At 43.2% G+C, this 14029-nt stretch overlaps 1 protein-coding gene across 7 annotated transcripts in view; it reads right to left on the bottom strand.

The window, feature by feature from the left end:
* Nucleotides 1-14029, bottom strand: part of OGDH (oxoglutarate dehydrogenase) — a 67682-nt gene that overhangs the window by 50213 nt on the left and 3440 nt on the right. The window contains exon 1 of one of the 7 annotated variants that reach the window (XM_072763035.1): nt 2654-2969. The exons of 4 other annotated variants lie outside the window; for them this stretch is intronic. The gene's annotated coding sequence lies outside the window, so the exon portion shown is untranslated. Of the gene's footprint in view, nt 1-2653; nt 2970-14029 lie in introns of those variants that run through there. 2 more of the 7 variants (XM_072763034.1, XM_072763033.1) reach the window with 2 other exon arrangements.

Below are 14029 nucleotides of genomic sequence, written 5' to 3' on the forward strand. Positions count from 1 at the left end.
AGGGCAGGGCGCCTGCCTGCTCTGCTACTTGGAAAAGACAGGCCAACAAAAGGAAAAAGCAGAGCAGGTGCTCTGAAAACCAACTAAATGATAAATGAAAATTTGCCCCTTACAGGGTCAAGACGGGCAGGCTGCAAGTCTCAAATGTGGCCACAGAACGCGATCTCAGCCTGTGCCGTTTCCACCTTGGAGTCATGGCCACCTACCCTGTCCCTCCCCAGGCGTCTCTCCATTGCGCGGGCTGCAAATACCAGCACCATCACTTTAATATAGAGGTACAGAGGAAACCACCTGTGCCTCCCTCCAGCGTCACCGTCATCTGGGCCTCCTGAGCCACGCCACGGTCTCTGCATTGGGCTCTCCTCCCGGGACACCGTAGTTTCACCTCCACTAACTGTCATTATTCAGCAGCTGTGATGCCCAGTGACACAGGTACCACACTGACAACCACAAAACTGCTCATTTCTTGTTCTGCCAAATGCGGTCCTTCCAATATGACACTGCAAATGACCCATGTTATCTAGCTGCTGTGCAATCACTGAGTGTGACACACAGCTTAGGGCTGCCCAGATGGTCACCAGGATAGATGGCGACTGTCAAACTTCCCTTTAGATGACTCGTCAGAAAGACTGCTCGTCAGCAGGCGGCTCCACCCCAGGATGTTCATGCTCTGACAGCTCCAAGCAGACACTAGGTTTACCATTCCAGATGTGGAAGAACCAGATTCCGTCCTTCCAATTCCAGAGTCACTGTGAGAATAGTGCATTGTTTGGGACATTTAATTGTTCACTTTCATGAAAACTCTGGGTTATCCCAAAAGTCCAAGTGTTCTGACTCTGGTTTGGATGAATATTTCCATTTGACAAAGGTGCCAGAAAGTACACTTTTCAACAGATGGTGTTGGGACAAACACAGTACACAGATAAGAGCATGAAACTGAACCCCTATCTCAAACCATATAGAAAGTTAACTCAAAATGGAACAGAGACCTAAATGCAAGAGCTAAAAAAACTGTAATACTCGTAACTTTTATACCTCCTGAGTTACAATGTTGTAAATCTTTGTCGTCCTGACTCAGCGAAGAGTACCAGAAGTACAAACAAATGAACAAATGGGAACTTCCAAAGTAAAAACCTTTGTGCATCATCACAGACACCATCAAGAAAAACACAAACACTGAATAGGAAAAACATTCACAAATCACATGACTGAATACACTTAAAAACCGTCTTCTAAGTCAACAGTAAAGAGAAAAATAACCAAATCAAACAACCACCATAGGACATGAGTAGACGTTTTTCCCAAGAATATACTCAAATGGCCAACAAACATGTTAAAAGACGTTCAAAATCATTATTAATTCCGGAACTTCAAATCAAAATGGTAAGATACCACTTGATGCCCACGAGACTAGACATGATCAAAGAGAAAACAGGTGCTGTGGAGGCCGTAGAGAAACCAGAGCCCTCACGTACTGTTGGTCGGAATGCAAGCTAGTGCGGCCGCCGGGGAACATGTGGTTAAACACAGAGCTGCCGTATGACTCAGCAATTCCACTCCTAGGTACATGACCAAGAGAAACGACAACCTATGTCTATGTAAACCTTTGTATGTAAATGTTCACAGTAGCATTTTCCATCACTGCCAAAACATGGCAACAGCCCAGATGTCCTTCAACTGATGATGGAAGGTGTACGGAAGGTGCTATAATAGCCATACAATGTGACAGTCGTTGATAATAAAAAAGGATGCAATATGGATGCGTGCTGTGACACAGATGAACCTTCAAAGTGTTAAGTGAAGAATGCCATCCACAAAAAACAACAGGTTATATGATTACACTCACATAAAATGTTCAGAACAGGTCAATCTCTACAGAGCCTACTGGTAGCTGTGAGGGGCTGGGAGCAGAGAGGAGAGGACAGGTGTCTATGAATGGGTGTGGATTTTCTTTGGAGGAGGATGGAGATGCCCTACAACCAGATTATGATGACTGCTGCACAACCCTCTAGTCTACTGGGGAAACACCCAATTGTGAAATTTAAGTGGGTGAATTGTATCATATGTGAATTGTATCAAAGAAGTTGTTCAAAAATAAAGTCTCAGAAAAAATAAAAGTGAATCTATTTGCATCAGTAAAGTACACAAATGACACTATTTGTAACCTGTTAATTTCATGTAGATACAGGTATAGATCCGTACATTTGAGAAAAAGTACATTTAAGGTAAGCAGAAACCAAGGCAAAATTTGTTATTAAGGATTTGCTATACTGCCCTTAGGAAACTATATGCTGACATAAAATGAGACTTTATCTGTGCCTGGCCCTTCCCAAGTTGGGCACGCACTTTACCCAAGGCCACCTCCCCATACACAGAATGCTAGATAAACTGCCTCCTGATGCTATCAAGGTCACGTCAGCGAGGCAGAGGTGCAAGTACACAGGCAGGGTCTAGCAAAAACAGCCGAGGCAGCTCCTCAGGAAATGAGTCTGAGGAACAGAGTGACTGTTTCCAGTATGTGTTTGTTGCCTGACAACCATTTCAAAAGAACAACAACTCATCTTGAAGACATTCTTCTTTCTCTTTTTCTTTTACGGTTTCAGACTCATTGAGATTCTTGGGACGAACCAAGAAAGCAATATTTGCTACATACCTATAGCTGTTACTTCCATGGCTGCAGTTACGGTACTTCTGGCAGTGATACAAAAACACGGACAGAGAAAGCACGAGTAGGAGCTCTCCCCTTACTGGCTGAGAATCTCGAAGAATTCCATGTCTTTCACTTGTGACACGTCATCAAACATATACTGAAGGAAAGGCAGGTAGTGAGGATCACTTTCAAACTGCAGAAGTATTTTGCCATTACTAGGTAGAAAGGATGGTTGAGTGCAGGGCAAAGTGACTCTAAGTTCCTGCGTGAGCCTCAGACAAGTCACTGGCTCCGTGTTCCGGTTCCTTTGTCAGAAAGTGAAGGCAACAATCACTCCTGTTCCCTCCTCTCACTTCTTGTGATTATGGTACAAATATGAAAGCACTTTGAAGGCTTTGCGAGTGTTCTATGATGAATGAATTACTACTCACCAGCAGGAGAAAAAAACCAATTAATGATAGTTCTTAAAAGGCTTAGGTAAAACTAAACATAAATTAATGTGGAGTGGGTAGCTGACCAGATTACTGGGAGGGACTTCCACCTCAAAGTCAGAACCCCCAGCAAGCTTCAGTGTGTAGGTCTGAGGCTGACCCATCCTTGCCCAGACTGTGACTGTGCTCGGGAGCATAGCTACACAGGTATTCTTCAAGGGTGTTGATCAGGGTATAAATTATGAAGTATTTATAGAAAGAAGGCCATCTGTCAGTATTTACTAAAAAGTTTAAAGGCACATACAAGGGGCGCCTGGGTGGCTCAGTCAGTTAAGGACCTGACTCTCAGTTTCCTCTCAGGCCATGATTTCAGGGTCGTGAGATTGAGCCCCATATCAGGATCTGCACCCAGTGCGGGGTCTGCTTGGGGTTTCTCTTTCCTGCTCCCTCTGCTCCTCCCCCTAAAATAAATAAATCTTAGGAAAAACCCAAAGGCACATACAGGACTCCTGTTTCCCACTAAATGCAACTAAAGAAATAGACGTTGCATTCAAACCAAACAAAAGACAGAAAGGTGGAGTGAGAGAAGGCAGACTGGGAAGACATCTGGGGACCAAAAGACACACCATCAAGTCCTCGATTTTCTTTCTGCTTCATATATTCCAGACTAGGTACCAAAGAAACTGGTAACCCAGACATGCTAACATAGACAAAGCTGCAAACAAAGCCTGACCTCTGGTCAAAGGACCAGGAATGGGTTGCAGAGCAAGAGAGAACATTTTTGGACAATAATTGCTCTATTGTAGCCTGCAGCCAACCCCACAGAAAACACTGTGGCCCACCTCTACCCCAAATGGTGGTATCAGAGAAGATCAGGGACTTCCATCCCCGCAGGGGACCCCCACAAGCTCAGTGGAAGCCAGGAGGAAGCTGGCATTCCACTGTGCCCAGCAGTAACAGGGTGGTACCGTTCCCCTCCCCGGCAGGGCTGAATCACAAAGGCTTAATGGAGAACTTATGCCCACACAGCAATACCAAGGAGTCCCTCCCCACAGATACCAAGGAGGCTGGGTGGAGAGCCTGGATTCCACCCCTGCCCAGTATAACCAGGCAGCACCTGCTGACCTCCAGCAGCGTCAGCAAAAGCCTATTCTGCTGTGTTCAGGTATTTAAGATTCAGAGTCTCAATGTAACACGCAAAATGTCCAAGACCTAACCAAAGATCACTCACCACATCAAGAACCAGGATGATCTCAATCAAAACAAACAAACAAGGACAATCTATAGGCACCAAGAAGGCAGAAATGTCAGAATTATCTAGCAAAAAGTTTAAAGGAGCCAGCTTCAAAATGCATCCTTGAGCAACTAAGAACATGCTCGCAAACAAGTAAAAAAAAAATTTTTTTTAAAACCTCAACAAATGGGGATCCCTGGGTGGCGCAGCGGTTTGGCGCCTGCCTTTGGCCCAGGGCGCGATCCTGGAGACCCGGGATCGAATCCCACGTCGGGCTCCCGGTGCATGGAGCCTGCTTCTTCCTCCGCCTGTGTCTCTGCCTCTCTCTCTCTCTCTGTGACTATCATAAATAAAAAAAATAAAAAAATAAAAAAATAAAACCTCAACAAATGGATTTCTGGGTGGCTCAGTGGTTGGGCACCTGCCTTCGGCTTGGGTCGTGATCCCTGGATCCGGTATCAAGTCCTGTCATCAGGCTCCCTTCAAGGAGCCTGCTGCTCTCTCTCCCCCTCTCTCTTTTTTTTAATTAATTAATTTAAAAAAATTTATTTATTTATTCAGAGAGAGAGAGAGAGAGAGGCAGAGACACAGGCAGAGGGAGAAGCAGGCTCCACGCAGGGAGCCTGACATGGGACTCGATCCTGGGTCTCCAGGATCACACCCTGGGCTGCAGGCGGTGCTAAACCACTGTGCCACTGGGGCTGCCCCTGCTCTCTCTTTTTTAAAAAAAGATTTTATATATTTATTCATGAGAGACACAGAGAGAGAGAGAAGCAGAGACACAGGCAGAGGGAGAAGCAGGCTCCACGCAGGGAGCCCGATGTGGGACTCGATCCCAGGACTCCGGGATCACTCCCTGAACCGAAGCCAGATGCTCAACTATTGAGCCACCCAGGCGTCCCAGAGGAGCCTGCTTCTCCCTCTATGTCTCTGCCTCTCTCAGACTGTGTCTCTCATGAATAAATAAATAAATCTTAAAAAAAAAAACCTCAACAAAGAAATGAAGGACATAAAAAAGAACCAAATGGAAATTCAGAGCTGAAAAATACAACCACCAAAATAAAATTGATGGATGGGCTAAACTGCAGAATGAAAAGGAAAGAAAAAACTCAGTGAACAAAGATAGAACAAAAAAATTATCCAAGCTGAACAACAGGGAATACACACTGAAAAGAAAAATGACACATGGGACCGTAACACAAGATTTCATGATGAATATGAATGCCATGTTATCAATGATGTGAAAATGTCATCAGAATCTCAAGAGAAGGGGATCCCTGGGTGGCTCAGCAGTTTAGCGCCTGCCTTTGGCCCAGGGCGTGGTCCTGGAGTCCCAGGATCAAGTCCTGCATCAGGCTCCCTGCGTGGAGCCTGCTTCTCCCTCTGCCTGTGTCTCTGCCACTCTGTGTGTCTCTCGTGAATAAATAAATAAAATCTTAAAAAAAAAAAAAAAAAAAAAAAGAACCTCAAGAGAAAAATGAAGAGGTAGGAGCTGAAAAACTATTCAAAGAAATAATGGCAAAACCTTCTCAAATTTGGCAAATGACATAAACCTACAGATTTGAGAAACTTAGTGGACCCCAAAAAAGAATAAACCCAAAGAAACCCACTGTAAGACACTCCATAATCAAACCCGAAAACTACAGACAAACAATTTGAAGGGCATATCTCTCACCAGAAACTGGAGGCCAAGAGAAAGTGGCAAGTGCTGAAGGCATCACTGTGAACCCAGAATCCAATGAAAATAGCCTTTGGGAATGAAAAGATGAAGAAAAACTAACAGAATATGCCTCCAGCAGACTTTCCTTAAATAAATGGCTAAATGAAATTCTCTGAACAGAAATGAAATGATAAAATAAGGAATCTTATAACATCATGAAATAAAGAGGAATAAAAATGGGTAAATATTTCCTTCTCCTCTTGAATCTTCTAATTATGTGTGATAGATGAGGCAAAAATTGCAACATGTTTGATATGGTTCTAAACATATGTAGAGATAATATTTAAGATAAATGAGGGAGGATAAAGAGATGTAAATGGAGGTATGGTTTCTATACTTCCCTCGAACTGATATAATGATGACACCAATAAACTATAATAAGTCACACACACATATATACACATACTATTATACACAACCACTAAAAAGGCTATTCAAAGACACATACTCAAAATCACTATACATAATTAAAAGGTTTTAACATATGTTCAAATACTCTGTAAGAAGTCATGAAAAAGACAACAAAGAAAAAACAGAAAACAAAGAAAGACATTTAACTCCTAATATAAACAATCATTTAAGTATAAAGGATCTAAATATACCAAATAGAAAACAGATTGGCAAAGTGGATAAAAAAGGATCCAACTATATGCAAATCTATAGGAAACTCAATTCCAACAAAATGATAAAGACGGAAAGCCAAAAGGTGAAAAATTACATATCATGCAAACATTAATCAAAGAAAAGCAAAAGTGCAGTATTATCAGATAAAGTAGACACAATAGCAAAAAAAAAAAAAAAAAATACAAGACAGAGACATTATATAATGATAATAGATCAATCCACTAAGAAGATAATACTAATCCTGGATATACATCAAACAATGTAAGTGCAAAATATATTAACCAAACTAATAAAAGGGAAAAGAGAAACTCACAATTATAGTTGGAGACTTCAAGTTCCCTCTTTCAACAAGGGACAGAGCAGCTAGATGTAAGATGAACAAGGATATAGAGGAACTCAACAGAAGTACAAACTGTCACAACTGACCCAACTTGAAATAGGTAACTTTATAATTCCACAACTATTAAAGAAATTTAATATGCAATTAAAATCTCAAAAAGTAATTTTCAGGCACAGATGATTTCACTAGGGAATCATACCATATGTTTAAAGATTAATTCCGATCCTACACAAACTATTCCAGAAAATATAAGACACCAATTCAAAAACAACAACAAAAATTCAGCAAATAGAATTAAGCAATACACAGACACAATTATACTTTAGTGAAATTTATTCCAGGGAGGCAAGGCTTGTTCACTACTCAAGAAAAAAAAAACAGGGATCCCTGGGTGGCGCAGCGGTTTGGCGCCTGCCTTTGGCCCAGGGCGCGATCCTGGAGACCCGGGATCGAATCCCACATCGGGCTCCCGGTGCATGGAGCCTGCTTCTCCCTCTGCCTGTGTCTCTGCCTCTCTCTCTCTCTCTCTGTGACTATCATAAATAAATAAAGATTAAAAAAAAAAAATGTTTAAAAAAAAAAAAAAAAAAAAAGAAAAAAAAACAACAATGTAATCCACCACATTGACAAGCTAGAGAAGAAAAATCACATGATCATATCAATAGATGCTGACAAAGCATGTGACAAAATTCAACACCCACTCATGATAAAAACCCTCAGAAAGCTAGGAGTAGAGAGGGATGTCGACTTGATACAGAGCACCACAAAAACATCCCGCTAACATACTAAAGAGATTGAAAAAAGAGACTGAAAAAGAGACTTCTTTCTAAAACTGGCAGCAACATTAGGATGTCTACTCTCATGTCTACTATTCAACACAGTACTGAGAATTGTTGCCAGAACAAAAAGGCAAGAAAAGGAACTGAAAAGCCTACAGGTCAGAGATTAAGAAAGGAAACTACTTCTACTACTTCTATCTGCAGATGACATGATTGTCTTTATATAAAACCTGAAGGAATCTACAAAACTCCTCACAGAATAAATGAATTCAGCAGGTCAGAGAATACAAGATAAACATATAAAAATCAACAGTATTTCTATATGCTATTACCAAATACATGAAAGCCGAAAAACTTTAAAAAGAAATATTTAGTTTTAAGTCCAACAAAACATGTGCAGGTAGGCTGAAAACTACAAAACACTGATGAAAAAATTTAAAAATCTAAATAAGTGGAGAAACACACCATGTTCATAGACTGGAACACTGAACATGGTCAGGATATTGATTATTACCAAACTGATATACCAGTATAATACAATTCTTATCAAAACTCCAATAACTTATTTTTTGTAGATAGAGGTTAAAATTATTCTAAAATTTTTAGGAGAAGGCAAAGGAACTAGATTAGCTAAAACAATTTTGAAAAGAGAGAATAAAGTGGGAAGAACCAACCTACTTGACTTCAAAATTATGTAGTTGCAGTAATCAAGACTGTGTGGTATTGATGGTAAGATGAACAAAAATTCTAGTAACAGAATAGAGAACTCTGAAATAGACCCATACAAACACAACTGATTTCGGACAAAACTGCAAAAGCAATTCAATGGAGGAAGAATAGTCTTTTCAACAAATAGCATAAGCTGAATATTCATTGGCAACCTCCTCTCAAAACAAAACACATCTCAAACTAACTTAATACCTTATACGGAAATTAACTCAAGAAGAGTCAGATTTACATGTGCAACAAAAAACCATGAAACTTATAGAAAAGAACATAACAAGAAATCTTCAGGAACTAGAACTAGCAGAGTTCTTAAACTTGATGCTAAAAGCACAATCCATAAAAGACAAAAATTGATAAACTGGACTTCATCAAAATTATAAACTTTTGCCCTGCAAAACATCTTAAGGAGATGACAAGCTACAAAAGAGGAGAAAATATTTGCAAACCACATATTCAACAAAGGCCTAAAATATATAAAGAATTCTCAAAACTCAACATTAAAAAATATACATATCATAAAATGAGCAAAAGACCAAATGGGCAAAACAACATGACACTATACAGATGGCAAATAAGCACACAAAAATGTGTTCAACATCACTAGCCATCAGGGAAATGCAAACTGAAACCACGAGACATCGCTACACAGCTATTAGAATGGCTAAAATTAAAAAAAAAAAAATAGTGACATTACGAAATGCTGGCAAGGATGTAGAGAAAGTGGATCGTAAATACATTCCCCGTGGGAGAGTAAAATGGCACAGCCACCATGGAAATTTTGGCTATTTCTTAAAGGACCAGACATGCAGCCACCGAATGACCTCGTCATTGCACTCCTAGGCATTTATCCCAGAGAGAGAAAAACTTATGTTCACAAAAAAACCTGCATATGAATGTTTCTAGGAGCCTTATTTGTAATAGTCCAAGAATGGAAACAACTCAATGTCCTTTAATGGGTGGTGGTGTATTCTTGGCTTGGAGGCATAAAAAAGAGCTACTGATGCAGGCAGAAAGCTGCATTCATCTTCAGAATATTATGAGGAGTGGAAAAAGCCAATCCCAAACAGTTATGTGCCTTACGATTCTCTTTCTATAACACACATCATTTGCCAAAATCAGAGAAATGGAGAGTAGATTAGTGGCTGCCAGGAGCTAATAAGATGGAGGCAGGAGGAAAGAATATGTGGCTATAAAAAGGCAACAGGAGAGATCCTTGTGATGAGGGAAATATTCTGAATCTTGGCTGGTACCAATGCCAGTACCTGGTTGTGATACCATACTTAGGTTCTGCAAAATGTTACCATTTGAGGAAACCAGGTAAAGGGGTACTGGGATCTCTCTGCACTATCTGTTGTAACTGCATATGATAAATTTATAGGTACAGTTATCAAAATAAATCTCAATAGCTGCAGTTATCCCAAAGTAAACTATCTAAAAATTTAAAAAGTAGATAGTACAGTATTTTTTTTAATGGGGCAAAGAGGAGTGAGATCGGTTAAAAGTAGACCGATATGTACACAAGTACACTACTGTGTAGGTATAATACACATACAATAAACATGGTAAAGGTTTGGTAGTTAATAAACTGCAAATTTAAATGAGACCCACAGAAATTCATGCTTCTGAAATTAGTTTTTTTTTTAATTTTTATTTATTTATGATAGTCACACAGGGAGAGAGAGAGAGGCAGAGACATAGGCAGAGGGAGAAGCAGGCTCCATGCACCGGGAGCCTGACGTGGGATTCGATTCCGGGTCTCCAGGATCGCGCCCTGGGTCAAAGGCAGGCGCTAAACCGCTGCGCCACCCAGGGATCCCCTGAAATTAGTTTTTATTCTTTTTTATTTTATTTTATTTTATTTTATTTTATTTTATTTTATTTTATTTATTTATTTATTTATGAATGATAGTCACAGAGAGAGAGACAGAGAGAGAGAGAGGCAGAGACACAGGCAGAGGGAGAAGCAGGCTCCATGCACCGGGAGCCCGATGCGGGATTCGATCCCAGGTCTCCAGGACCGCGCCCTGGGCCAAAGGCAGGCGCCAAACCGCTGCGCCACCCAAGGATCCCTGAAATTAGTTTTTAAAAGTAACTGAACTATGGCGATGGCTGTATAAGTGTGAATACCCTACAAATCCTTTGTGTATTCTATTTTTTTTTTAATTTTTATTTATTTATGATAGTCACAGAGAGAGAGAGAGAGGCGCAGAGACACAGGCAGAGGGAGAAGCAGGCTCCATGCACTGGGAGCCCGATGTGGGATTCGATCCCGGGTCTCCAGGATCGCGCCCTGGGCCAAAGGCAGGCGCCAAACCGCTGCGCCACCCAGGGATCCCCATGTATTCTATTTTTTTATAGAATATTTTATTTATTATTTTGACAGAGAGAAAGCCCAAACAGAGGAGCCTGATGCGGGGCTAGATCCCAGGACTCCGGGATCATGACCTGAGCTGAAGGCAGATGCTTCACCTAGTGAGCCACTCAGGCAACCTAATTGTACATTTTATTTTATTTTATTTTATTTTATTTTACTTTTTAAAGATTTTATTTATTTATTCATGACAGACAGAGAGAGAGAGGCAGAGACACTGGCAGAAGGAGAAGCAGGTTCCATGCAGGGAGCCCGACATGGGACTCGATCCCGGGTCTCCAGGATCAGGCCCTGGGCCGAAGGCGGCGCTAAACCACTGAGCCACCGGGGCTGCCCTAATTGTACATTTTAAATGAGTGAATGGCACAGCACACGAGTTGTATCTCAAAAGTTTTGCAAAGGAAAAAAACTGAAATGTGGAAAGTGCTCTCAGTTATCGGAAACTCTGATCTTTCTCCAGCTTTCCAAGATCCAGTCCTTGGCTAATTTGCAAAGCTAGAACTGTACTGCGTACTTTCACATAAAGCATGTCCACATGAAAACACTGTAGTTTTACTGTCACACCTACTGCTACTGTTTGTCACACTGTCCTGCCATGAACAAGGCTTCATTCCAGGTCACTGGTCCTGAAGCTGCTTGGAGCAGTGAGCCTGGAAGTATGCCTCCAGTCCCTGCTTCACAGTACGGGACTGCAGGACACGGCACACAGAAACCAAAACAGAGGGCACTCCTCAGGCCTTGGATTCATCTGTCCTCTGTTCTGCAACTACCACTTCTCCACTGCATTTTGGAAGGCAGCTATGCTCACCCCTACACCACCAACGCCGATGCCCCCAGATTCTACTGAGTCTTGAAACATAACTTACACTTCTGTTTGGCAGCTCCATGAGGCAGAAGAGGTACACTAGTGGTGTGCTACTACAAGAAATGTGCCTCATCTCATCACAGGCCATCCAACCTCCAGAAAAAGGACAAGTATTGTGGGTGATGCAGGGTGGTCTGCTCAAGGGCTCCCCAGAAGCGCCAAGGAGAAGGATGGGAATCGTGGGGTACTGAGTACGGAGAAGTGCTAAGTACACAAAGTGCTGTGGAGGCTAAATATGCTTAGGGGCATCACTCCAAGAGTGCAGAGAGGATGGGTACATGGGGTGCTGAGGATGGAGGGGTACTGAGTACACAGGTGCTGCATGGTGGTACACTTAAGCACGTCACCCCAGGACCTCAGGGAGAAGGATGGGTGAGGCAGGGTGCTGAGTCCAGAAGAGTACTAAATACACAGCATGATCTGAACATTAAATATTTTTAAGGTTATCACCCTAGGAGTGCAGGGAGAAGAATGGATATGGCAGGGTCCAGGTTACGGAGGGGTACCGAGTACACAGAGTGCTGTGGAGATTAAATACGCTCAAGGGTGTCCCCCTGGGAGCGCAGGAAGGATGGGTAAGGTGGGGTAGTGGGTGCAGAGGAGTACTGAGTTCACAGGGTGCTGTGGATCCTCTGCTCAAGTGTGTCTTCCCCAGAGTGTAGGGAGAAAGATGAGTATGCAGGATACTGAGTCTGAAGGGGTACTGAGCATGGGCTGCTGTGGGTGGTCTGCTCAAGGGTGTCCCCCCAGGAACAGAGAGAGAGGGATGGGTAAGGGAGGGTACTCAGTCTGGAGGGGAACTGAGTCCATGAAAGGCTGTGGGTGGCCCACTCAAGGGCATCTCCTCAAAAGCGCAGGTTGAAGGATATATGAGGTGGGATACTGAGTCTGGAGGAGTACCAAGCCCATGGGATACTGAGGGTGGTCTGCTCAAGGGTGTCTCCCCAGGACCATAGGGAGAAGGATGAATACAAAGAAGTACTTAGTCTGGAGAAGTACTGAGTCCACAGGGTGCTGTGGGTTGTCTGCTCAAGGGATCCCAGGGAGAAGGATGGGTACTGAGTCCATGGGGTACTGTGGGTGATGTGCTCAAGGGCATCCCCCCAGGAGTGCAGGGAGAATGAGTAAGGAAGAGTATTGAGTCTGGAGGGATACTGAGTCCACAGGATGCTATTGGTGGTCCATTCAAAGGTGTCTCCCCAGGACCACAGGGAGAAGAACGGGTAAGGTGAAGTCCTCAGTCCAGAGAGGTCCTGAGTCTGGAGTACTGCAGGTGGTGCATTCAAGGTTGTCTCCCCAGGCACACAGGGAGGATGAGTAAAGCGGATACTGAGTCCGTAAGGGTACTTAATCCACAGGGTGCTGTAGGTGGTATATTCAAGGGTATCACTCCAGGAGCACAAGGAGAAAAATGGGTAAGGTTGGGTACCGAGTCTGGAAGGGAACTGAGTACATGGGGTGGTGTGCTCAAGGGTGTCACCCCAGGAGTGCATGAAGAAAGATGGACAGAAAGGAGTACTGAGCCTAGTGAGTCCCTGGGGTGCTATGGGTGGTCCACTCAAGGATGTCTCCCTAGAACAGACAGAAGGATGGATACAGAGAAATACTAAATCTGAAGGGGTACTAAGTACCCTAGGTGCTACAGATTGTGTGCTCAAGAGTATCCCCCCAGCACGAGAGAGAGAATGAATACAGAGAAATACTGGGTCTGGAGAGGTAGTGAGTTCATGGGCTGCTGCAAGTGGTGTACTCAAGGGCATCCCTCCAGGACAAAAGGAAGAAGAATGGGTACAAAGTCTATGGGGTGCTCTGGGTGGTCTGTTCAAGGGTGTCTCCCTAGGACCACAGGAAGAAGGATGGGTACTAAGTCCCTGGGATGGTGCAGGTGGTGGGCTGAAGGGCGTCTCCCCAGGACTGCAGGGAAAAAGATGGGTAAGGAGGAATACTGAGTCTAGAGCAGTATTGAGTCCCTAGGGTGGTACAGTTGGTGTGCTAAAGGGTGTCTCCCCAGGACCACAGGGAGGAGGAGGGGTATGGAGCCAATGGGGTACAGTGGGTGGTCTCCTCAAGGGTGTCTCCCCAGGACCACAGGGAGGATGGGTAAGGAGGAGTACTGAGTCCAAAGGTGTACTGAATCTCCGGGGCGGTGTGTTCAAAGGTGTCCCCCCCAAGACTACAGGGAGAAGGAGAAGTAAGAAGGAGTACAGAGTCTGGGGGAGTAGGGGATCCATGTAGTGCTGTGGATGCTGTGTTTAAAGGTGTCTCCCCAGGAACAGAGTAAGGATGGGT

Source organism: Vulpes vulpes, chromosome 7 (assembly GCF_048418805.1).
Source record: "Vulpes vulpes isolate BD-2025 chromosome 7, VulVul3, whole genome shotgun sequence".
NCBI classification, from domain to species: Eukaryota; Metazoa; Chordata; class Mammalia; order Carnivora; family Canidae; genus Vulpes; species Vulpes vulpes.